At 46.0% G+C, this 25129-nt stretch overlaps 11 non-coding genes across 11 annotated transcripts; all 11 read left to right on the top strand.

Annotated features, from left to right (window-relative positions):
* The first annotated feature begins 1903 nt into the window (after positions 1–1903).
* On the top strand, positions 1904–2094 carry LOC130309191 (U2 spliceosomal RNA). The gene has a single exon (XR_008857891.1). It is a non-coding gene; the product is annotated as a U2 spliceosomal RNA (small nuclear RNA).
* Positions 2095–4203: 2109 nt separating this feature from the next.
* On the top strand, positions 4204–4394 carry LOC130309219 (U2 spliceosomal RNA). The gene has a single exon (XR_008857918.1). It is a non-coding gene; the product is annotated as a U2 spliceosomal RNA (small nuclear RNA).
* A 2093-nt stretch (positions 4395–6487) lies between these two features.
* LOC130309190 (U2 spliceosomal RNA) lies at positions 6488–6678 on the top strand. Its single transcript, XR_008857890.1, has one exon. It is a non-coding gene; the product is annotated as a U2 spliceosomal RNA (small nuclear RNA).
* A 2084-nt stretch (positions 6679–8762) lies between these two features.
* On the top strand, positions 8763–8953 carry LOC130309207 (U2 spliceosomal RNA). Its single transcript, XR_008857906.1, has one exon. It is a non-coding gene; the product is annotated as a U2 spliceosomal RNA (small nuclear RNA).
* A 2071-nt stretch (positions 8954–11024) lies between these two features.
* LOC130309224 (U2 spliceosomal RNA) lies at positions 11025–11215 on the top strand. The gene has a single exon (XR_008857920.1). It is a non-coding gene; the product is annotated as a U2 spliceosomal RNA (small nuclear RNA).
* A 2083-nt stretch (positions 11216–13298) lies between these two features.
* Positions 13299–13489, top strand: LOC130309189 (U2 spliceosomal RNA). Its single transcript, XR_008857889.1, has one exon. It is a non-coding gene; the product is annotated as a U2 spliceosomal RNA (small nuclear RNA).
* A 2094-nt stretch (positions 13490–15583) lies between these two features.
* Positions 15584–15774, top strand: LOC130309188 (U2 spliceosomal RNA). The gene has a single exon (XR_008857888.1). It is a non-coding gene; the product is annotated as a U2 spliceosomal RNA (small nuclear RNA).
* Positions 15775–17856: 2082 nt separating this feature from the next.
* LOC130309187 (U2 spliceosomal RNA) lies at positions 17857–18047 on the top strand. Its single transcript, XR_008857887.1, has one exon. It is a non-coding gene; the product is annotated as a U2 spliceosomal RNA (small nuclear RNA).
* Positions 18048–20144: 2097 nt separating this feature from the next.
* On the top strand, positions 20145–20335 carry LOC130309186 (U2 spliceosomal RNA). Its single transcript, XR_008857886.1, has one exon. It is a non-coding gene; the product is annotated as a U2 spliceosomal RNA (small nuclear RNA).
* A 2091-nt stretch (positions 20336–22426) lies between these two features.
* Positions 22427–22617, top strand: LOC130309184 (U2 spliceosomal RNA). The gene has a single exon (XR_008857884.1). It is a non-coding gene; the product is annotated as a U2 spliceosomal RNA (small nuclear RNA).
* A 2090-nt stretch (positions 22618–24707) lies between these two features.
* Positions 24708–24898, top strand: LOC130309185 (U2 spliceosomal RNA). Its single transcript, XR_008857885.1, has one exon. It is a non-coding gene; the product is annotated as a U2 spliceosomal RNA (small nuclear RNA).
* Positions 24899–25129: the final 231 nt, after the last annotated feature.

Here is a 25129-nt window from a genome sequence, read left to right as displayed (position 1 = left end):
GCTGCTGACTAAATGGCCTCCTTAATTGGATCATTTGAGTAGCCAGCACACCTGTGCAGCTAGGGCATGACATGATAGGCAGCTGCCTTGATAGCGGGTGGGTGCTGAATGTACCTAATTGACAAAATAAGATTAATGCTTATGAAGAAATATAAAATCTCATCCCTTCCCCAATATCGCGCCACACCCCTACCCCTTAATTCCCTGGTTGAACTTGATGGACATATGTCTTTTTTCGACCGTACTAACTATGTAACTATGTAACATAACATGGGGGGGGGGGGGGTCTCCTGGCTGTTCACACAGGTGTGTCATTGCTGTACATTGACCATGCATTGCTTCTGTGGTATTGCAAAGGCAAAGACAAATGCTTCCAGCCATCCATTGCACTAATGGATTGGTCATCAGCTGGCTGTCTATGTCCCGCATCAATATAGACCAAAGTACAGAGGGTTAGGCTATGCTATTGTGCACCTACCTGATGCATCAGAAGGTGCGAGGCCCTTGCTAAATTCTGTGCACAGACTTTGAGATCTATACTTTAGACTGTATCTAAACCTGCTCCAACATGGACTGACATTCTGGCCTACTTTCAGCCGATGCGACTTGTCTGTCGCTGAACAGTCGCTTTTTATGTATTCAGCACCTATGTATAATGTTGTAAAAATGCTCTAGAAGCTAAAGTCGCAGAAATGTCACACATATTTGGCCTGCAACTTTCTGTGCGACAAATTCAGACAGGAAAAATCAGTATAAATCCTTAGAAAATTATCCCCCAGTGTCTCCATCTGCTGGCGGTATTGAATAAGCATTGCTGCACTGATGGGGTATGCATTAGACGAAAAAAAAAGAAGAAAAAGAAGAATAATACGCCCAGAAAAGAGGCGAAAAGGAGAAAAACGTAAAAAAACCTGAAAAAAAAGTAAGAGGAAGAGAAGGGAAAAAAAGGTGGAAATGGGTTTAAAAGTGATTTCGGCGGAGAAATATATATATATATATATATATATATATATATATATATATATATATACGCGCACACACACACATATATATAAACGTATTCTCCGTTGAGATATTGCAGCCGCTGCTGTGTCCAGGCCCAGGAGCCTTAGCACTGTGCTGTGATGTCACTCAATACCACTGACATCACTAGGTGTAAACAACATCTCTCCTTTGCTGTGTATGTGACTATGGAGCTGTTTGGTGATGTCGTCTATTATGGCCTTCATAGAAGCAACAGGAGATTGTTGCATCCATCTAGAACCCTCAGAACTACAGTGCTATGATGTCACTCACTTCCACAGGCCTTGCAGAGTGTAAACAACAACAACCCAGCTTTGTTGTGTATGTAACCATAGGGATTTGTGATGTCACCTAGAACCTTCACAGCAGCGACAGCTTTATGAGGAGCATCAGCACTGCTCTGCCTGAGCAGAACCATCACCGCCATAGGTTGTCAAATAACCCGGGTTTAACCCACACAGGTAAGTCCAATGGGGTGCAGGCATGTCCTCTATGCTTACAGCTTCCCGTGGGTGTTGGTTTGATACCGTTTGGGGACAGCCAAGGAGGCATCTGCAGGCAACAAAGGTAGGTGTGTGCTTGTGTGTGTGTTTCCTATGCAGATCCTAAGCCCAGTGTCACATGCAAGTAGGAGGAGTAAGAAGGGTTCCTGGCAAATCCGGGTTATGGATTGCATTTAAAAAGGCCCCGTGGGAGTGCAATGGGCCCCTGTCTTGCTATTTAGCAATAATGGTATGGGTTTAGGTTCTGCTGTGTGTACTGGTGGTTGACTGCCCCCCAGCCCAGAGTGTGCATGGAAAATTGTCTGGCAGCCTCCCTGACAGCAAGCAGTGATAGTGCCCATGAAGGGCACCTTGTTGGGCCCGCCCCTTTCACGGTTATCGCTTCTCGGCCTTTTGGCTAAGATCAAGTGTAGTATCTGTTCTTATCAGTTTAATATCTGATACGTCCCCTATCTGGGGACCATATATTAAATGGATTTTTGAGAACGGGGGCCGATTTCGAAGCTTGCTTCCGTCGCCCTATGCATTGACCCGATATGGCAGTATCTTCGGGTACAGTGCACCACCCCCTTACAGGGTTAAAAAGAAAGATTCCTACTTTCATTGCTACCTGCTTGCTGGCTAGCCAGCTAGCCAGCCCTGTGGGCCTTGCTGCTGCTGCAGCCAAAAAACAAAAGGTGGTGCTGCTGCTGCTTCTGCTGCTTCTGCTTCTGCTTGTGTCTGGCCGCTGTTGGAGCGTCCAGGCACAGGACTTCTGCTGCTGCTGACTAAATGGCCTCCTTAATTGGATCATTTGAGTAGCCAGCACACCTGTGCAGGTAGGGCATGACATGATAGGCAGCTGCCTTGATAGCGGGTGGGTGCTGAATGTTCCTAATTGACAAAATAAGATTAATGCTTATGAAGAAATATAAAATCTCATCCCTTCCCCAATATCGCGCCACACCCCTACCCCTTAATTCCCTGGTTGAACTTGATGGACATATGTCTTTTTTCGACTGTACTAACTATGTAACTATGTAACATAACATGGGGGGGGGGGGGGGGGGTCTCCTGGCTGTTCACACAGGTGTGTCATTGCTGTACATTGACCATGCATTGCTTCTGTGGTATTGCAAAGGCAAAGACAAATGCTTCCAGCCATCCATTGCACTAATGGATTGGTCATCAGCTGGCTGTCTATGTCCCGCATCAATATAGACCAAAGTACAGAGGGTTAGGCTATGCTATTGTGCACCTACCTGATGCATCAGAAGGTGCGAGGCCCTTGCTAAATTCTGTGCACAGACTTTGAGATCTATACTTTAGACTGTATCTAAACCTGCTCCAACATGGACTGACATTCTGGCCTACTTTCAGCCGATGCGACTTGTCTGTCGCTGAACAGTCGCTTTTTATGTATTCAGCACCTATGTATAATGTTGTAAAAATGCTCTAGAAGCTAAAGTCGCAGAAATGTCACACATATTTGGCCTGCAACTTTCTGTGCGACAAATTCAGACAGGAAAAATCAGTATAAATCCTTAGAAAATTATCCCCCAGTGTCTCCATCTGCTGGCGGTATTGAATAAGCATTGCTGCACTGATGGGGTATGCATTAGACGAAAAAAAAGAAGAAAAAGAAGAATAATACGCCCAGAAAAGAGGCGAAAAGGAGAAAAACGTAAAAAAACGTGAAAAAAAAGTAAGAGGAAGAGAAGGGAAAAAAAGGTGGAAATGGGTTTAAAAGTGATTTCGGCGGAGAAATATATATATATATATATATATATATATATATATATATATATATATATATATATATATACGCGCACACACACACATATATATAAACGTATTCTCCGTTGAGATATTGCAGCCGCTGCTGTGTCCAGGCCCAGGAGCCTTAGCACTGTGCTGTGATGTCACTCAATACCACTGACATCACTAGGTGTAAACAACATCTCTCCTTTGCTGTGTATGTGACTATGGAGCTGTTTGGTGATGCCGTCTATTATGGCCTTCATAGAAGCAACAGGAGATTGTTGCATCCATCTAGAACCCTCAGAACTACAGTGCTATGATGTCACTCACTTCCACAGGCCTTGCAGAGTGTAAACAACAACAACCCAGCTTTGTTGTGTATGTAACCATAGGGATTTGTGATGTCACCTAGAACCTTCACAGCAGCGACAGCTTTATGAGGAGCATCAGCACTGCTCTGCCTGAGCAGAACCATCACCGCCATAGGTTGTCAAATAACCCGGGTTTAACCCACACAGGTAAGTCCAATGGGGTGCAGGCATGTCCTCTATGCTTACAGCTTCCCGTGGGTGTTGGTTTGATACCGTTTGGGGACAGCCAAGGAGGCATCTGCAGGCAACAAAGGTAGGTGTGTGCTTGTGTGTGTGTTTCCTATGCAGATCCTAAGCCCAGTGTCACATGCAAGTAGGAGGAGTAAGAAGGGTTCCTGGCAAATCCGGGTTATGGATTGCATTTAAAAAGGCCCCGTGGGAGTGCAATGGGCCCCTGTCTTGCTGCTTAGCAATAATGGTATGGGTTTAGGTTCTGCTGTGTGTACTGGTGGTTGACTGCCCCCCAGCCCAGAGTGTGCATGGAAAATTGTCTGGCAGCCTCCCTGACAGCAAGCAGTGATAGTGCCCATGAAGGGCACCTTGTTGGGCCCGCCCCTTTCACGGTTATCGCTTCTCGGCCTTTTGGCTAAGATCAAGTGTAGTATCTGTTCTTATCAGTTTAATATCTGATACGTCCCCTATCTGGGGACCATATATTAAATGGATTTTTGAGAACGGGGGCCGATTTCGAAGCTTGCTTCCGTCGCCCTATGCATTGACCCGATATAGCAGTATCTTCGGGTACAGTGCACCACCCCCTTACAGGGTTAAAAAGAAAGATTCCTACTTTCATTGCTACCTGCTTGCTGGCTAGCCAGCTAGCCAGCCCTGTGGGCCTTGCTGCTGCTGCAGCCAAAAAACAAAAGGTGGTGCTGCTGCTGCTTCTGCTGCTTCTGCTTCTGCTTGTGTCTGGCCGCTGTTGGAGCGTCCAGGCACAGGACTTCTGCTGCTGCTGACTAAATGGCCTCCTTAATTGGATCATTTGAGTAGCCAGCACACCTGTGCAGGTAGGGCATGACATGATAGGCAGCTGCCTTGATAGCGGGTGGGTGCTGAATGTTCCTAATTGACAAAATAAGATTAATGCTTATGAAGAAATATAAAATCTCATCCCTTCCCCAATATCGCGCCACACCCCTACCCCTTAATTCCCTGGTTGAACTTGATGGACATATGTCTTTTTTCGACCGTACTAACTATGTAACTATGTAACATAACATGGGGGGGGGGGGGGGGTCTCCTGGCTGTTCACACAGGTGTGTCATTGCTGTACATTGACCATGCATTGCTTCTGTGGTATTGCAAAGGCAAAGACAAATGCTTCCAGCCATCCATTGCACTAATGGATTGGTCATCAGCTGGCTGTCTATGTCCCGCATCAATATAGACCAAAGTACAGAGGGTTAGGCTATGCTATTGTGCACCTACCTGATGCATCAGAAGGTGCGAGGCCCTTGCTAAATTCTGTGCACAGACTTTGAGATCTATACTTTAGACTGTATCTAAACCTGCTCCAACATGGACTGACATTCTGGCCTACTTTCAGCCGATGCGACTTGTCTGTCGCTGAACAGTCGCTTTTTATGTATTCAGCACCTATGTATAATGTTGTAAAAATGCTCTAGAAGCTAAAGTCGCAGAAATGTCACACATATTTGGCCTGCAACTTTCTGTGCGACAAATTCAGACAGGAAAAATCAGTATAAATCCTTAGAAAATTATCCCCCAGTGTCTCCATCTGCTGGCGGTATTGAATAAGCATTGCTGCACTGATGGGGTATGCATTAGACGAAAAAAAAGAAGAAAAAGAAGAATAATACGCCCAGAAAAGAGGCGAAAAGGAGAAAAACGTAAAAAAACGTGAAAAAAAAGTAAGAGGAAGAGAAGGGAAAAAAAGGTGGAAATGGGTTTAAAAGTGATTTCGGCGGAGAAATATATATATATATATATATATATATATATATATATATATATATACGCGCACACACACACATATATATAAACGTATTCTCCGTTGAGATATTGCAGCCGCTGCTGTGTCCAGGCCCAGGAGCCTTAGCACTGTGCTGTGATGTCACTCAATACCACTGACATCACTAGGTGTAAACAACATCTCTCCTTTGCTGTGTATGTGACTATGGAGCTGTTTGGTGATGTCGTCTATTATGGCCTTCATAGAAGCAACAGGAGATTGTTGCATCCATCTAGAACCCTCAGAACTACAGTGCTATGATGTCACTCACTTCCACAGGCCTTGCAGAGTGTAAACAACAACAACCCAGCTTTGTTGTGTATGTAACCATAGGGATTTGTGATGTCACCTAGAACCTTCACAGCAGCGACAGCTTTATGAGGAGCATCAGCACTGCTCTGCCTGAGCAGAACCATCACCGCCATAGGTTGTCAAATAACCCGAGTTTAACCCACACAGGTAAGTCCAATGGGGTGCAGGCATGTCCTCTATGCTTACAGCTTCCCGTGGGTGTTGGTTTGATACCGTTTGGGGACAGCCAAGGAGGCATCTGCAGGCAACAAAGGTAGGTGTGTGCTTGTGTGTGTGTTTCCTATGCAGATCCTAAGCCCAGTGTCACATGCAAGTAGGAGGAGTAAGAAGGGTTCCTGGCAAATCCGGGTTATGGATTGCATTTAAAAAGGCCCCGTGGGAGTGCAATGGGCCCCTGTCTTGCTGCTTAGCAATAATGGTATGGGTTTAGGTTCTGCTGTGTGTACTGGTGGTTGACTGCCCCCCAGCCCAGAGTGTGCATGGAAAATTGTCTGGCAGCCTCCCTGACAGCAAGCAGTGATAGTGCCCATGAAGGGCACCTTGTTGGGCCCGCCCCTTTCACGGTTATCGCTTCTCGGCCTTTTGGCTAAGATCAAGTGTAGTATCTGTTCTTATCAGTTTAATATCTGATACGTCCCCTATCTGGGGACCATATATTAAATGGATTTTTGAGAACGGGGGCCGATTTCGAAGCTTGCTTCCGTCGCCCTATGCATTGACCCGATATGGCAGTATCTTCGGGTACAGTGCACCACCCCCTTACAGGGTTAAAAAGAAAGATTCCTACTTTCATTGCTACCTGCTTGCTGGCTAGCCAGCTAGCCAGCCCTGTGGGCCTTGCTGCTGCTGCAGCCAAAAAACAAAAGGTGGTGCTGCTGCTGCTTCTGCTTCTGCTTGTGTCTGGCTGCTGTTGGAGCGTCCAGGCACAGGACTTCTGCTGCTGCTGACTAAATGGCCTCCTTAATTGGATCATTTGAGTAGCCAGCACACCTGTGCAGGTAGGGCATGACATGATAGGCAGCTGCCTTGATAGCGGGTGGGTGCTGAATGTTCCTAATTGACAAAATAAGATTAATGCTTATGAAGAAATATAAAATCTCATCCCTTCCCCAATATCGCGCCACACCCCTACCCCTTAATTCCCTGGTTGAACTTGATGGACATATGTCTTTTTTCGACCGTACTAACTATATAACTATGTAACATAACATGGGGGGGGGGGGGGGGTCTCCTGGCTGTTCACACAGGTGTGTCATTGCTGTACATTGACCATGCATTGCTTCTGTGGTATTGCAAAGGCAAAGACAAATGCTTCCAGCCATCCATTGCACTAATGGATTGGTCATCAGCTGGCTGTCTATGTCCCGCATCAATATAGACCAAAGTACAGAGGGTTAGGCTATGCTATTGTGCACCTACCTGATGCATCAGAAGGTGCGAGGCCCTTGCTAAATTCTGTGCACAGACTTTGAGATCTATACTTTAGACTGTATCTAAACCTGCTCCAACATGGACTGACATTCTGGCCTACTTTCAGCCGATGCGACTTGTCTGTCGCTGAACAGTCGCTTTTTATGTATTCAGCACCTATGTATAATGTTGTAAAAATGCTCTAGAAGCTAAAGTCGCAGAAATGTCACACATATTTGGCCTGCAACTTTCTGTGCGACAAATTCAGACAGGAAAAATCAGTATAAATCCTTAGAAAATTATCCCCCAGTGTCTCCATCTGCTGGCGGTATTGAATAAGCATTGCTGCACTGATGGGGTATGCATTAGACGAAAAAAAAGAAGAAAAAGAAGAATAATACACCCAGAAAAGAGGCGAAAAGGAGAAAAACGTAAAAAAACGTGAAAAAAAAGTAAGAGGAAGAGAAGGGAAAAAAAGGTGGAAATGGGTTTAAAAGTGATTTCGGCGGAGAAATATATATATATATATATATATATATATATATATATATATATATACGCGCACACACACACATATATATAAACGTATTCTCCGTTGAGATATTGCAGCCGCTGCTGTGTCCAGGCCCAGGAGCCTTAGCACTGTGCTGTGATGTCACTCAATACCACTGACATCACTAGGTGTAAACAACATCTCTCCTTTGCTGTGTATGTGACTATGGAGCTGTTTGGTGATGTCGTCTATTATGGCCTTCATAGAAGCAACAGGAGATTGTTGCATCCATCTAGAACCCTCAGAACTACAGTGCTATGATGTCACTCACTTCCACAGGCCTTGCAGAGTGTAAACAACAACAACCCAGCTTTGTTGTGTATGTAACCATAGGGATTTGTGATGTCACCTAGAACCTTCACAGCAGCGACAGCTTTATGAGGAGCATCAGCACTGCTCTGCCTGAGCAGAACCATCACCGCCATAGGTTGTCAAATAACCCGGGTTTAACCCACACAGGTAAGTCCAATGGGGTGCAGGCATGTCCTCTATGCTTACAGCTTCCCGTGGGTGTTGGTTTGATACCGTTTGGGGACAGCCAAGGAGGCATCTGCAGGCAACAAAGGTAGGTGTGTGCTTGTGTGTGTGTTTCCTATGCAGATCCTAAGCCCAGTGTCACATGCAAGTAGGAGGAGTAAGAAGGGTTCCTGGCAAATCCGGGTTATGGATTGCATTTAAAAAGGCCCCGTGGGAGTGCAATGGGCCCCTGTCTTGCTGCTTAGCAATAATGGTATGGGTTTAGGTTCTGCTGTGTGTACTGGTGGTTGACTGCCCCCCAGCCCAGAGTGTGCATGGAAAATTGTCTGGCAGCCTCCCTGACAGCAAGCAGTGATAGTGCCCATGAAGGGCACCTTGTTGGGCCCGCCCCTTTCACGGTTATCGCTTCTCGGCCTTTTGGCTAAGATCAAGTGTAGTATCTGTTCTTATCAGTTTAATATCTGATACGTCCCCTATCTGGGGACCATATATTAAATGGATTTTTGAGAACGGGGGCCGATTTCGAAGCTTGCTTCCGTCGCCCTATGCATTGACCCGATATAGCAGTATCTTCGGGTACAGTGCACCACCCCCTTACAGGGTTAAAAAGAAAGATTCCTACTTTCATTGCTACCTGCTTGCTGGCTAGCCAGCTAGCCAGCCCTGTGGGCCTTGCTGCTGCTGCAGCCAAAAAACAAAAGGTGGTGCTTCTGCTGCTTCTGCTCCTGCTTGTGTCTGGCCGCTGTTGGAGCGTCCAGGCACAGGACTTCTGCTGCTGCTGACTAAATGGCCTCCTTAATTGGATCATTTGAGTAGCCAGCACACCTGTGCAGGTAGGGCATGACATGATAGGCAGCTGCCTTGATAGCGGGTGGGTGCTGAATGTTCCTAATTGACAAAATAAGATTAATGCTTATGAAGAAATATAAAATCTCATCCCTTCCCCAATATCGCGCCACACCCCTACCCCTTAATTCCCTGGTTGAACTTGATGGACATATGTCTTTTTTCGACCGTACTAACTATGTAACTATGTAACATAACATGGGGGGGGGGGGGTCTCCTGGCTGTTCACACAGGTGTGTCATTGCTGTACATTGACCATGCATTGCTTCTGTGGTATTGCAAAGGCAAAGACAAATGCTTCCAGCCATCCATTGCACTAATGGATTGGTCATCAGCTGGCTGTCTATGTCCCGCATCAATATAGACCAAAGTACAGAGGGTTAGGCTATGCTATTGTGCACCTACCTGATGCATCAGAAGGTGCGAGGCCCTTGCTAAATTCTGTGCACAAACTTTGAGATCTATACTTTAGACTGTATCTAAACCTGCTCCAACATGGACTGACATTCTGGCCTACTTTCAGCCGATGCGACTTGTCTGTCGCTGAACAGTCGCTTTTTATGTATTCAGCACCTATGTATAATGTTGTAAAAATGCTCTAGAAGCTAAAGTCGCAGAAATGTCACACATATTTGGCCTGCAACTTTCTGTGCGACAAATTCAGACAGGAAAAATCAGTATAAATCCTTAGAAAATTATCCCCCAGTGTCTCCATCTGCTGGCGGTATTGAATAAGCATTGCTGCACTGATGGGGTATGCATTAGACGAAAAAAAAGAAGAAAAAGAAGAATAATACGCCCAGAAAAGAGGCGAAAAGGAGAAAAACGTAAAAAAACGTGAAAAAAAAGTAAGAGGAAGAGAAGGGAAAAAAAGGTGGAAATGGGTTTAAAAGTGATTTCGGCGGAGAAATATATATATATATATATATATATATATATATATACGCGCACACACACACATATATATAAACGTATTCTCCGTTGAGATATTGCAGCCGCTGCTGTGTCCAGGCCCAGGAGCCTTAGCACTGTGCTGTGATGTCACTCAATACCACTGACATCACTAGGTGTAAACAACATCTCTCCTTTGCTGTGTATGTGACTATGGAGCTGTTTGGTGATGTCGTCTATTATGGCCTTCATAGAAGCAACAGGAGATTGTTGCATCCATCTAGAACCCTCAGAACTACAGTGCTATGATGTCACTCACTTCCACAGGCCTTGCAGAGTGTAAACAACAACAACCCAGCTTTGTTGTGTATGTAACCATAGGGATTTGTGATGTCACCTAGAACCTTCACAGCAGCGACAGCTTTATGAGGAGCATCAGCACTGCTCTGCCTGAGCAGAACCATCACCGCCATAGGTTGTCAAATAACCCGGGTTTAACCCACACAGGTAAGTCCAATGGGGTGCAGGCATGTCCTCTATGCTTACAGCTTCCCGTGGGTGTTGGTTTGATACCGTTTGGGGACAGCCAAGGAGGCATCTGCAGGCAACAAAGGTAGGTGTGTGCTTGTGTTTGTGTTTCCTATGCAGATCCTAAGCCCAGTGTCACATGCAAGTAGGAGGAGTAAGAAGGGTTCCTGGCAAATCCGGGTTATGGATTGCATTTAAAAAGGCCCCGTGGGAGTGCAATGGGCCCCTGTCTTGCTGCTTAGCAATAATGGTATGGGTTTAGGTTCTGCTGTGTGTACTGGTGGTTGACTGCCCCCCAGCCCAGAGTGTGCATGGAAAATTGTCTGGCAGCCTCCCTGACAGCAAGCAGTGATAGTGCCCATGAAGGGCACCTTGTTGGGCCCGCCCCTTTCACGGTTATCGCTTCTCGGCCTTTTGGCTAAGATCAAGTGTAGTATCTGTTCTTATCAGTTTAATATCTGATACGTCCCCTATCTGGGGACCATATATTAATTGGATTTTTGAGAACGGGGGCCAATTTCGAAGCTTGCTTCCGTCGCCCTATGCATTGACCCGATATGGCAGTATCTTCGGGTACAGTGCACCACCCCCTTACAGGGTTAAAAAGAAAGATTCCTACTTTCATTGCTACCTGCTTGCTGGCTAGCCAGCTAGCCAGCCCTGTGGGCCTTGCTGCTGCTGCAGCCAAAAAACAAAAGGTGGTGCTGCTGCTGCTTCTGCTGCTTCTGCTTCTGCTTGTGTCTGGCCGCTGTTGGAGCGTCCAGGCACAGGACTTCTGCTGCTGCTGACTAAATGGCCTCCTTAATTGGATCATTTGAGTAGCCAGCACACCTGTGCAGGTAGGGCATGACATGATAGGCAGCTGCCTTGATAGCGGGTGGGTGCTGAATGTTCCTAATTGACAAAATAAGATTAATGCTTATGAAGAAATATAAAATCTCATCCCTTCCCCAATATCGCGCCACACCCCTACCCCTTAATTCCCTGGTTGAACTTGATGGACATATGTCTTTTTTCGACCGTACTAACTATGTAACTATGTAACATAACATGGGGGGGGGGGTCTCCTGGCTGTTCACACAGGTGTGTCATTGCTGTACATTGACCATGCATTGCTTCTGTGGTATTGCAAAGGCAAAGACAAATGCTTCCAGCCATCCATTGCACTAATGGATTGGTCATCAGCTGGCTGTCTATGTCCCGCATCAATATAGACCAAAGTACAGAGGGTTAGGCTATGCTATTGTGCACCTACCTGATGCATCAGAAGGTGCGAGGCCCTTGCTAAATTCTGTGCACAGACTTTGAGATCTATACTTTAGACTGTATCTAAACCTGCTCCAACATGGACTGACATTCTGGCCTACTTTCAGCCGATGCGACTTGTCTGTCGCTGAACAGTCGCTTTTTATGTATTCAGCACCTATGTATAATGTTGTAAAAATGCTCTAGAAGCTAAAGTCGCAGAAATGTCACACATATTTGGCCTGCAACTTTCTGTGCGACAAATTCAGACAGGAAAAATCAGTATAAATCCTTAGAAAATTATCCCCCAGTGTCTCCATCTGCTGGCGGTATTGAATAAGCATTGCTGCACTGATGGGGTATGCATTAGACGAAAAAAAGAAGAAAAAGAAGAATAATACGCCCAGAAAAGAGGCGAAAAGGAGAAAAACGTAAAAAAACGTGAAAAAAAAGTAAGAGGAAGAGAAGGGAAAAAAAGGTGGAAATGGGTTTAAAAGTGATTTCGGCGGAGAAATATATATATATATATATATATATATATATATATATATATACGCGCACACACACACATATATATAAACGTATTCTCCGTTGAGATATTGCAGCCGCTGCTGTGTCCAGGCCCAGGAGCCTTAGCACTGTGCTGTGATGTCACTCAATACCACTGACATCACTAGGTGTAAACAACATCTCTCCTTTGCTGTGTATGTGACTATGGAGCTGTTTGGTGATGTCGTCTATTATGGCCTTCATAGAAGCAACAGGAGATTGTTGCATCCATCTAGAACCCTCAGAACTACAGTGCTATGATGTCACTCACTTCCACAGGCCTTGCAGAGTGTAAACAACAACAACCCAGCTTTGTTGTGTATGTAACCATAGGGATTTGTGATGTCACCTAGAACCTTCACAGCAGCGACAGCTTTATGAGGAGCATCAGCACTGCTCTGCCTGAGCAGAACCATCACCGCCATAGGTTGTCAAATAACCCGGGTTTAACCCACACAGGTAAGTCCAATGGGGTGCAGGCATGTCCTCTATGCTTACAGCTTCCCGTGGGTGTTGGTTTGATACCGTTTGGGGACAGCCAAGGAGGCATCTGCAGGCAACAAAGGTAGGTGTGTGCTTGTGTGTGTGTTTCCTATGCAGATCCTAAGCCCAGTGTCACATGCAAGTAGGAGGAGTAAGAAGGGTTCCTGGCAAATCCGGGTTATGGATTGCATTTAAAAAGGCCCCGTGGGAGTGCAATGGGCCCCTGTCTTGCTGCTTAGCAATAATGGTATGGGTTTAGGTTCTGCTGTGTGTACTGGTGGTTGACTGCCCCCCAGCCCAGAGTGTGCATGGAAAATTGTCTGGCAGCCTCCCTGACAGCAAGCAGTGATAGTGCCCATGAAGGGCACCTTGTTGGGCCCGCCCCTTTCACGGTTATCGCTTCTCGGCCTTTTGGCTAAGATCAAGTGTAGTATCTGTTCTTATCAGTTTAATATCTGATACGTCCCCTATCTGGGGACCATATATTAAATGGATTTTTGAGAACGGGGGCCGATTTCGAAGCTTGCTTCCGTCGCCCTATGCATTGACCCGATATGGCAGTATCTTCGGGTACAGTGCACCACCCCCTTACAGGGTTAAAAAGAAAGATTCCTACTTTCATTGCTACCTGCTTGCTGGCTAGCCAGCTAGCCAGCCCTGTGGGCCTTGCTGCTGCTGCAGCCAAAAAACAAAAGGTGGTGCTGCTGCTGCTTCTGCTGCTTCTGCTTCTGCTTGTGTCTGGCCGCTGTTGGAGCGTCCAGGCACAGGACTTCTGCTGCTGCTGACTAAATGGCCTCCTTAATTGGATCATTTGAGTAGCCAGCACACCTGTGCAGGTAGGGCATGACATGATAGGCAGCTGCCTTGATAGCGGGTGGGTGCTGAATGTTCCTAATTGACAAAATAAGATTAATGCTTATGAAGAAATATAAAATCTCATCCCTTCCCCAATATCGCGCCACACCCCTACCCCTTAATTCCCTGGTTGAACTTGATGGACATATGTCTTTTTTCGACCGTACTAACTATGTAACTATGTAACATAACATGGGGGGGGGGGGGGGTCTCCTGGCTGTTCACACAGGTGTGTCATTGCTGTACATTGACCATGCATTGCTTCTGTGGTATTGCAAAGGCAAAGACAAATGCTTCCAGCCATCCATTGCACTAATGGATTGGTCATCAGCTGGCTGTCTATGTCCCGCATCAATATAGACCAAAGTACAGAGGGTTAGGCTATGCTATTGTGCACCTACCTGATGCATCAGAAGGTGCGAGGCCCTTGCTAAATTCTGTGCACAGACTTTGAGATCTATACTTTAGACTGTATCTAAACCTGCTCCAACATGGACTGACATTCTGGCCTACTTTCAGCCGATGCGACTTGTCTGTCGCTGAACAGTCGCTTTTTATGTATTCAGCACCTATGTATAATGTTGTAAAAATGCTCTAGAAGCTAAAGTCGCAGAAATGTCACACATATTTGGCCTGCAACTTTCTGTGCGACAAATTCAGACAGGAAAAATCAGTATAAATCCTTAGAAAATTATCCCCCAGTGTCTCCATCTGCTGGCGGTATTGAATAAGCATTGCTGCACTGATGGGGTATGCATTAGACGAAAAAAAAGAAGAAAAAGAAGAATAATATGCCCAGAAAAGAGGCGAAAAGGAGAAAGACGTAAAAAAAACGTGAAAAAAAAGTAAGAGGAAGAGAAGGGAAAAAAAGGTGGAAATGGGTTTAAAAGTGATTTCGGCGGAGAAATATATATATATATATATATATATATATATATATATATATATATATCGCGCACACACACACATATATATAAACGTATTCTCCGTTGAGATATTGCAGCCGCTGCTGTGTCCAGGCCCAGGAGCCTTAGCACTGTGCTGTGATGTCACTCAATACCACTGACATCACTAGGTGTAAACAACATCTCTCCTTTGCTGTGTATGTGACTATGGAGCTGTTTGGTGATGTCGTCTATTATGGCCTTCATAGAAGCAACAGGAGATTGTTGCATCCATCTAGAACCCTCAGAACTACAGTGCTATGATGTCACTCACTTCCACAGGCCTTGCAGAGTGTAAACAACAACAACCCAGCTTTGTTGTGTATGTAACCATAGGGATTTGTGATGTCACCTAGAACCTTCACAGCAGCGACAGCTTTATGAGGAGCATCAGCACTGCTCTGCCTGAGCAGAACCATCACCGCCATAGGTTGTCAAATAACCCGGGTTTAACCCACACAGGTAAGTCCAATGGGGTGCAGGCATGTCCTCTATGCTTACAGCTTCCCGTGGGTGTTGGTTTGATACCGTTTGGGGACAGCCAAGGAGGCATCTGCAGGCAACAAAGGTAGGTGTGTGCTTGTGTGTGTGTTTCCTATGCAGATCCTAAGCCCAGTGTCACATGCAAGTAGGAGGAGTAAGAAGGGTTCCTGGCAAATCCGGGTTATGGATTGCATTTAAAAAGGCCCCGTGGGAGTGCAATGAGCCCCTGTCTTGCTGCTTAGCAATAATGGTATGGGTTTAGGTTCTGCTGTGTGTACTGGTGGTTGACTGCCCCCCAGCCCAGAGTGTGCATGGAAAATTGTCTGGCAGCCTCCCTGACAGCAAGCAGTGATAGTGCCCATGAAGGGCACCTTGTTGGGCCCGCCCCTTTCACGGTTATCGCTTCTCGGCCTTTTGGCTAAGATCAAGTGTAGTATCTGTTCTTATCAGTTTAATATCTGATACGTCCCCTATCTGGGGACCATATATTAAATGGATTTTTGAGAACGGGGGCCGATTTCGAAGCTTGCTTCCGTCGCCCTATGCATTGACCCGATATGGCAGTATCTTCGGGTACAGTGCACCACCCCCTTACAGGGTTAAAAAGAAAGATTCCTACTTTCATTGCTACCTGCTTGCTGGCTAGCCAGCTAGCCAGCCCTGTGGGCCTTGCTGCTGCTGCAGCCAAAAAACAAAAGGTGGTGCTGCTGCTGCTTCTGCTGCTTCTGCTTCTGCTTGTGTCTGGCCGCTGTTGGAGCATCCAGGCACAGGACTTCTGCTGCTGCTGACTAAATGGCCTCCTTAATTGGATCATTTGAGTAGCCAGCACACCTGTGCAGGTAGGGCATGACATGATAGGCAGCTGCCTTGATAGCGGGTGGGTGCTGAATGTTCCTAATTGACAAAATAAGATTAATGCTTATGAAGAAATATAAAATCTCATCCCTTCCCCAATATCGCGCCACACCCCTACCCCTTAATTCCCTGGTTGAACTTGATGGACATATGTCTTTTTTCGACCGTACTAACTATGTAACTATGTAACATAACATGGGGGGGGGGTCTCCTGGCTGTTCACACAGGTGTGTCATTGCTGTACATTGACCATGCATTGCTTCTGTGGTATTGCAAAGGCAAAGACAAATGCTTCCAGCCATCCATTGCACTAATGGATTGGTCATCAGCTGGCTGTCTATGTCCCGCATCAATATAGACCAAAGTACAGAGGGTTAGGCTATGCTATTGTGCACCTACCTGATGCATCAGAAGGTGCGAGGCCCTTGCTAAATTCTGTGCACAGACTTTGAGATCTATACTTTAGACTGTATCTAAACCTGCTCCAACATGGACTGACATTCTGGCCTACTTTCAGCCGATGCGACTTGTCTGTCGCTGAACAGTCGCTTTTTATGTATTCAGCACCTATGTATAATGTTGTAAAAATGCTCTAGAAGCTAAAGTCGCAGAAATGTCACACATATTTGGCCTGCAACTTTCTGTGCGACAAATTCAGACAGGAAAAATCAGTATAAATCCTTAGAAAATTATCCCCCAGTGTCTCCATCTGCTGGCGGTATTGAATAAGCATTGCTGCACTGATGGGGTATGCATTAGACGAAAAAAAGAAGAAAAAGAAGAATAATACGCCCAGAAAAGAGGCGAAAAGGAGAAAAACGTAAAAAAACGTGAAAAAAAAGTAAGAGGAAGAGAAGGGAAAAAAAGGTGGAAATGGGTTTAAAAGTGATTTCGGCGGAGATATATATATATATATATATATATATATATATATATATATATACGCGCACACACACACATATATATAAACGTATTCTCCGTTGAGATATTGCAGCCGCTGCTGTGTCCAGGCCCAGGAGCCTTAGCACTGTGCTGTGATGTCACTCAATACCACTGACATCACTAGGTGTAAACAACATCTCTCCTTTGCTGTGTATGTGACTATGGAGCTGTTTGGTGATGTCGTCTATTATGGCCTTCATAGAAGCAACAGGAGATTGTTGCATCCATCTAGAACCCTCAGAACTACAGTGCTATGATGTCACTCACTTCCACAGGCCTTGCAGAGTGTAAACAACAACAACCCAGCTTTGTTGTGTATGTAACCATAGGGATTTGTGATGTCACCTAGAACCTTCACAGCAGCGACAGCTTTATGAGGAGCATCAGCACTGCTCTGCCTGAGCAGAACCATCACCGCCATAGGTTGTCAAATAACCCGGGTTTAACCCACACAGGTAAGTCCAATGGGGTGCAGGCATGTCCTCTATGCTTACAGCTTCCCGTGGGTGTTGGTTTGATACCGTTTGGGGACAGCCAAGGAGGCATCTGCAGGCAACAAAGGTAGGTGTGTGCTTGTGTGTGTGTTTCCTATGCAGATCCTAAGCCCAGTGTCACATGCAAGTAGGAGGAGTAAGAAGGGTTCCTGGCAAATCCGGGTTATGGATTGCATTTAAAAAGGCCCCGTGGGAGTGCAATGGGCCCCTGTCTTGCTGCTTAGCAATAATGGTATGGGTTTAGGTTCTGCTGTGTGTACTGGTGGTTGACTGCCCCCCAGCCCAGAGTGTGCATGGAAAATTGTCTGGCAGCCTCCCTGACAGCAAGCAGTGATAGTGCCCATGAAGGGCACCTTGTTGGGCCCGCCCCTTTCACGGTTATCGCTTCTCGGCCTTTTGGCTAAGATCAAGTGTAGTATCTGTTCTTATCAGTTTAATATCTGATACGTCCCCTATCTGGGGACCATATATTAAATGGATTTTTGAGAACGGGGGCCGATTTCGAAGCTTGCTTCCGTCGCCCTATGCATTGACCCGATATGGCAGTATCTTCGGGTACAGTGCACCACCCCCTTACAGGGTTAAAAAGAAAGATTCCTACTTTCATTGCTACCTGCTTGCTGGCTAGCCAGCTAGCCAGCCCTGTGGGCCTTGCTGCTGCTGCAGCCAAAAAACAAAAGGTGGTGCTGCTGCTGCTTCTGCTGCTTCTGCTTCTGCTTGTGTCTGGCCGCTGTTGGAGCGTCCAGGCACAGGACTTCTGCTGCTGCTGACTAAATGGCCTCCTTAATTGGATCATTTGAGTAGCCAGCACACCTGTGCAGGTAGGGCATGACATGATAGGCAGCTGCCTTGATAGCGGGTGGGTGCTGAATGTTCCTAATTGACAAAATAAGATTAATGCTTATGAAGAAATATAAAATCTCATCCCTTCCCCAATATCGCGCCACACCCCTACCCCTTAATTCCCTGGTTGAACTTGATGGACATATGTCTTTTTTCGACCGTACTAACTATGTAACTATGTAACATAACATGGGGGGGGGAGGGGGGGGGGTCTCCTGGCTGTTCACACAGGTGTGTCATTGCTGTACATTGACCATGCATTGCTTCTGTGGTATTGCAAAGGCAAAGACAAATGCTTCCAGCCATCCATTGCACTAATGGATTGGTCATCAGCTGGCTGTCTATGTCCCGCATCAATATAGACCAAAGTACAGAGGGTTAGGCTATGCTATTGTGCACCTACCTGATGCATCAGAAGGTGCGAGGCCCTTGCTAAATTCTGTGCACAGACTTTGAGATCTATACTTTAGACTGTATCTAAACCTGCTCCAACATGGACTGACATTCTGGCCTACTTTCAGCCGATGCGACTTGTCTGTCGCTGAACAGTCGCTTTTTATGTATTCAGCACCTATGTATAATGTTGTAAAAATGCTCTAGAAGCTAAAGTCGCAGAAATGTCACACATATTTGGCCTGCAACTTTCTGTGCGACAAATTCAGACAGGAAAAATCAGTATAAATCCTTAGAAAATTATCCCCCAGTGTCTCCATCTGCTGGCGGTATTGAATAAGCATTGCTGCACTGATGGGGTATGCATTAGACGAAAAAAAAAGAAGAAAAAGAAGAATAATACGCCCAGAAAAGAGGCGAAAAGGAGAAAAACGTAAAAAAACGTGAAAAAAAAGTAAGAGGAAGAGAAGGGAAAAAAAGGTGGAAATGGGTTTAAAAGTGATTTCGGCGGAGAATATATATATATATATATATATATATATATATATATATATATATACGCGCACACACACACATATATATAAACGTATTCTCCGTTGAGATATTGCAGCCGCTGCTGTGTCCAGGCCCAGGAGCCTTAGCACTGTGCTGTGATGTCACTCAATACCACTGACATCACTAGGTGTAAACAACATCTCTCCTTTGCTGTGTATGTGACTATGGAGCTGTTTGGTGATGTCGTCTATTATGGCCTTCATAGAAGCAACAGGAGATTGTTGCATCCATCTAGAACCCTCAGAACTACAGTGCTATGATGTCACTCACTTCCACAGGCCTTGCAGAGTGTAAACAACAACAACCCAGCTTTGTTGTGTATGTAACCATAGGGATTTGTGATGTCACCTAGAACCTTCACAGCAGCGACAGCTTTATGAGGAGCATCAGCACTGCTCTGCCTGAGCAGAACCATCACCGCCATAGGTTGTCAAATAACCCGGGTTTAACCCACACAGGTAAGTCCAATGGGGTGCAGGCATGTCCTCTATGCTTACAGCTTCCCGTGGGTGTTGGTTTGATACCGTTTGGGGACAGCCAAGGAGGCATCTGCAGGCAACAAAGGTAGGTGTGTGCTTGTGTGTGTGTTTCCTATGCAGATCCTAAGCCCAGTGTCACATGCAAGTAGGAGGAGTAAGAAGGGTTCCTGGCAAATCCGGGTTATGGATTGCATTTAAAAAGGCCCCGTGGGAGTGCAATGGGCCCCTGTCTTGCTGCTTAGCAATAATGGTATGGGTTTAGGTTCTGCTGTGTGTACTGGTGGTTGACTGCCCCCCAGCCCAGAGTGTGCATGGAAAATTGTCTGGCAGCCTCCCTGACAGCAAGCAGTGATAGTGCCCATGAAGGGCACCTTGTTGGGCCCGCCCCTTTCACGGTTATCGCTTCTCGGCCTTTTGGCTAAGATCAAGTGTAGTATCTGTTCTTATCAGTTTAATATCTGATACGTCCCCTATCTGGGGACCATATATTAAATGGATTTTTGAGAACGGGGGCCGATTTCGAAGCTTGCTTCCGTCGCCCTATGCATTGACCCGATATGGCAGTATCTTCGGGTACAGTGCACCACCCCCTTACAGGGTTAAAAAGAAAGATTCCTACTTTCATTGCTACCTGCTTGCTGGCTAGCCAGCTAGCCAGCCCTGTGGGCCTTGCTGCTGCTGCAGCCAAAAAACAAAAGGTGGTGCTGCTGCTGCTTCTGCTGCTTCTGCTTCTGCTTGTGTCTGGCCGCTGTTGGAGCGTCCAGGCACAGGACTTCTGCTGCTGCTGACTAAACGGCCTCCTTAATTGGATCATTTGAGTAGCCAGCACACCTGTGCAGGTAGGGCATGACATGATAGGCAGCTGCCTTGATAGCGGGTGGGTGCTGAATGTTCCTAATTGACAAAATAAGATTAATGCTTATGAAGAAATATAAAATCTCATCCCTTCCCCAATATCGCGCCACACCCCTACCCCTTAATTCCCTGGTTGAACTTGATGGACATATGTCTTTTTTCGACCGTACTAACTATGTAACTATGTAACATAACATGGGGGGGGGGGGGGTCTCCTGGCTGTTCACACAGGTGTGTCATTGCTGTACATTGACCATGCATTGCTTCTGTGGTATTGCAAAGGCAAAGACAAATGCTTCCAGCCATCCATTGCACTAATGGATTGGTCATCAGCTGGCTGTCTATGTCCCGCATCAATATAGACCAAAGTACAGAGGGTTAGGCTATGCTATTGTGCACCTACCTGATGCATCAGAAGGTGCGAGGCCCTTGCTAAATTCTGTGCACAGACTTTGAGATCTATACTTTAGACTGTATCTAAACCTGCTCCAACATGGACTGACATTCTGGCCTACTTTCAGCCGATGCGACTTGTCTGTCGCTGAACAGTCGCTTTTTATGTATTCAGCACCTATGTATAATGTTGTAAAAATGCTCTAGAAGCTAAAGTCGCAGAAATGTCACACATATTTGGCCTGCAACTTTCTGTGCGACAAATTCAGACAGGAAAAATCAGTATAAATCCTTAGAAAATTATCCCCCAGTGTCTCCATCTGCTGGCGGTATTGAATAAGCATTGCTGCACTGATGGGGTATGCATTAGACGAAAAAAAAGAAGAAAAAGAAGAATAATACGCCCAGAAAAGAGGCGAAAAGGAGAAAAACGTAAAAAAACGTGAAAAAAAAGTAAGAGGAAGAGAAGGGAAAAAAAGGTGGAAATGGGTTTAAAAGTGATTTCGGCGGAGAAATATATATATATATATATATATATATATATATATATATATATATACGCGCACACACACACATATATATAAACGTATTCTCCGTTGAGATATTGCAGCCGCTGCTGTGTCCAGGCCCAGGAGCCTTAGCACTGTGCTGTGATGTCACTCAATACCACTGACATCACTAGGTGTAAACAACATCTCTCCTTTGCTGTGTATGTGACTATGGAGCTGTTTGGTGATGTCGTCTATTATGGCCTTCATAGAAGCAACAGGAGATTGTTGCATCCATCTAGAACCCTCAGAACTACAGTGCTATGATGTCACTCACTTCCACAGGCCTTGCAGAGTGTAAACAACAACAACCCAGCTTTGTTGTGTATGTAACCATAGGGATTTGTGATGTCACCTAGAACCTTCACAGCAGCGACAGCTTTATGAGGAGCATCAGCACTGCTCTGCCTGAGCAGAACCATCACCGCCATAGGTTGTCAAATAACCCGGGTTTAACCCACACAGGTAAGTCCAATGGGGTGCAGGCATGTCCTCTATGCTTACAGCTTCCCGTGGGTGTTGGTTTGATACCGTTTGGGGACAGCCAAGGAGGCATCTGCAGGCAACAAAGGTAGGTGTGTGCTTGTGTGTGTGTTTCCTATGCAGATCCTAAGCCCAGTGTCACATGCAAGTAGGAGGAGTAAGAAGGGTTCCTGGCAAATCCGGGTTATGGATTGCATTTAAAAAGGCCCCGTGGGAGTGCAATGGGCCCCTGTCTTGCTGCTTAGCAATAATGGTATGGGTTTAGGTTCTGCTGTGTGTACTGGTGGTTGACTGCCCCCCAGCCCAGAGTGTGCATGGAAAATTGTCTGGCAGCCTCCCTGACAGCAAGCAGTGATAGTGCCCATGAAGGGCACCTTGTTGGGCCCGCCCCTTTCACGGTTATCGCTTCTCGGCCTTTTGGCTAAGATCAAGTGTAGTATCTGTTCTTATCAGTTTAATATCTGATACGTCCCCTATCTGGGGACCATATATTAAATGGATTTTTGAGAACGGGGGCCGATTTTGAAGCTTGCTTCCGTCGCCCTATGCATTGACCCGATATGGCAGTATCTTCGGGTACAGTGCACCACCCCCTTACAGGGTTAAAAAGAAAGATTCCTACTTTCATTGCTACCTGCTTGCTGGCTAGCCAGCTAGCCAGCCCTGTGGGCCTTGCTGCTGCTGCAGCCAAAAAACAAAAGGTGGTGCTGCTGCTGCTTCTGCTGCTTCTGCTTCTGCTTGTGTCTGGCCGCTGTTGGAGCGTCCAGGCACAGGACTTCTGCTGCTGCTGACTAAATGGCCTCCTTAATTGGATCATTTGAGTAGCCAGCACACCTGTGCAGGTAGGGCATGACATGATAGGCAGCTGCCTTGATAGCGGGTGGGTGCTGAATGTTCCTAATTGACAAAATAAGATTAATGCTTATGAAGAAATATAAAATCTCATCCCTTCCCCAATATCGCGCCACACCCCTACCCCTTAATTCCCTGGTTGAACTTGATGGACATATGTCTTTTTTCGACCGTACTAACTATGTAACTATGTAACATAACATGGGGGGGGGGGGGTCTCCTGGCTGTTCACACAGGTGTGTCATTGCTGTACATTGACCATGCATTGCTTCTGTGGTATTGCAAAGGCAAAGACAAATGCTTCCAGCCATCCATTGCACTAATGGATTGGTCATCAGCTGGCTGTCTATGTCCCGCATCAATATAGACCAAAGTACAGAGGGTTAGGCTATGCTATTGTGCACCTACCTGATGCATCAGAAGGTGCGAGGCCCTTGCTAAATTCTGTGCACAGACTTTGAGATCTATACTTTAGACTGTATCTAAACCTGCTCCAACATGGACTGACATTCTGGCCTACTTTCAGCCGATGCGACTTGTCTGTCGCTGAACAGTCGCTTTTTATGTATTCAGCACCTATGTATAATGTTGTAAAAATGCTCTAGAAGCTAAAGTCGCAGAAATGTCACACATATTTGGCCTGCAACTTTCTGTGCGACAAATTCAGACAGGAAAAATCAGTATAAATCCTTAGAAAATTATCCCCCAGTGTCTCCATCTGCTGGCGGTATTGAATAAGCATTGCTGCACTGATGGGGTATGCATTAGACGAAAAAAAAGAAGAAAAAGAAGAATAATACGCCCAGAAAAGAGGCGAAAAGGAGAAAAACGTAAAAAAACGTGAAAAAAAAGTAAGAGGAAGAGAAGGGAAAAAAAGGTGGAAATGGGTTTAAAAGTGATTTCGGCGGAGAAATATATATATATATATATATATATATATATATATATATATATATACGCGCACACACACACATATATATAAACGTATTCTCCGTTGAGATATTGCAGCCGCTGCTGTGTCCAGGCCCAGGAGCCTTAGCACTGTGCTGTGATGTCACTCAATACCACTGACATCACTAGGTGTAAACAACATCTCTCCTTTGCTGTGTATGTGACTATGGAGCTGTTTGGTGATGTCGTCTATTATGGCCTTCATAGAAGCAACAGGAGATTGTTGCATCCATCTAGAACCCTCAGAACTACAGTGCTATGATGTCACTCACTTCCACAGGCCTTGCAGAGTGTAAACAACAACAACCCAGCTTTGTTGTGTATGTAACCATAGGGATTTGTGATGTCACCTAGAACCTTCACAGCAGCGACAGCTTTATGAGGAGCATCAGCACTGCTCTGCCTGAGCAGAACCATCACCGCCATAGGTTGTCAAATAACCCGGGTTTAACCCACACAGGTAAGTCCAATGGGGTGCAGGCATGTCCTCTATGCTTACAGCTTCCCGTGGGTGTTGGTTTGATACCGTTTGGGGACAGCCAAGGAGGCATCTGCAGGCAACAAAGGTAGGTGTGTGCTTGTGTGTGTGTTTCCTATGCAGATCCTAAGCCCAGTGTCACATGCAAGTAGGAGGAGTAAGAAGGGTTCCTGGCAAATCCGGGTTATGGATTGCATTTAAAAAGGCCCCGTGGGAGTGCAATGGGCCCCTGTCTTGCTGCTTAGCAATAATGGTATGGGTTTAGGTTCTGCTGTGTGTACTGGTGGTTGACTGCCCCCCAGCCCAGAGTGTGCATGGAAAATTGTCTGGCAGCCTCCCTGACAGCAAGCAGTGATAGTGCCCATGAAGGGCACCTTGTTGGGCCCGCCCCTTTCACGGTTATCGCTTCTCGGCCTTTTGGCTAAGATCAAGTGTAGTATCTGTTCTTATCAGTTTAATATCTGATACGTCCCCTATCTGGGGACCATATATTAAATGGATTTTTGAGAACGGGGGCCGATTTCGAAGCTTGCTTCCGTCGCCCTATGCATTGACCCGATATGGCAGTATCTTCGGGTACAGTGCACCACCCCCTTACAGGGTTAAAAAGAAAGATTCCTACTTTCATTGCTACCTGCTTGCTGGCTAGCCAGCTAGCCAGCCCTGTGGGCCTTGCTGCTGCTGCAGCCAAAAAACAAAAGGTGGTGCTGCTGCTGCTTCTGCTGCTTCTGCTTCTGCTTGTGTCTGGCCGCTGTTGGAGCGTCCAGGCACAGGACTTCTGCTGCTGCTGACTAAACGGCCTCCTTAATTGGATCATTTGAGT

Source organism: Hyla sarda, unplaced genomic scaffold (genome assembly GCF_029499605.1).
Source record: "Hyla sarda isolate aHylSar1 unplaced genomic scaffold, aHylSar1.hap1 scaffold_1517, whole genome shotgun sequence".
In the NCBI taxonomy this organism is placed as follows: Eukaryota; Metazoa; Chordata; class Amphibia; order Anura; family Hylidae; genus Hyla; species Hyla sarda.
Note: the sequence above shows the minus strand (reverse complement) of the source record. Positions and strands in the feature narration are given on the sequence as shown.